Below are 734 nucleotides of genomic sequence, written 5' to 3' on the forward strand. Positions count from 1 at the left end.
GCACTGGCCCCTTCAGGGAGGGGGGGCACATGCACTCCTGTGCACTCCCTACCAGTTGCCTATGTAAAGAGGGATGCCTTGTTTTTCAGGAGTGCCTTGAGTCTCCGGGGGGTACCTTGAGTCTAAGGAGGGGTGCCACTGCCTCACATTTAAGGTGGGGGTGCCTTGTTTCTAAGGAGGATTGCCTTGAGTCTGTGGAGCGGTGCCATGAGTCTGTGCAGGACTGCCTTGAGCCTATGGAGGCATGCCTTGCTTGTATAGAGTGGGTGCCTTGTTTCTAAGGAGGGGTGTCCTGAGTCTAAGGAGGGGTGCCACTGCCTCGCATTGAAGTGGGGGGGTGCCTTGTTTTTAAGGAGGCGTGCCTTGAGTCTGTGGAGGACTGCCTTGAGTCTAAGGAGTGGGTGCCTTGAGTCTAGCGAGGGATGCCGTGTTTCTGAGGAGGAGTGCCTTGAGTGTCTGGGGGTTGGGGGTGCCCTGGGGCTTAAGAGCGGGGCCGGGCGTGCCCGAGGGCTGCCGTGAGCCAAGGCTTGAGACGCCGCTTTCCGCCCCGAGGCAAAGCCCGGGTGCAAACACCCGTCCGCCTCCCGCGGGGGCTCTTGCTTTCTCCTCCCCGAGGGGCCGGCCGTGCCCCAGTGCCCCGCCCGGCCCCGGCAGGTGCCGGAGCTCCCGCGCCCCCAGCCCCGCGCCGGGACCCGCTCCGCCCCGGGGGCGGGGTGAGCAGGACATCCCCCGCC

This window comes from Alligator sinensis, unplaced genomic scaffold (assembly GCF_000455745.1).
Source record: "Alligator sinensis unplaced genomic scaffold, ASM45574v1 scaffold1338_1, whole genome shotgun sequence".
NCBI lineage: Eukaryota > Metazoa > Chordata > Crocodylia > Alligatoridae > Alligator > Alligator sinensis.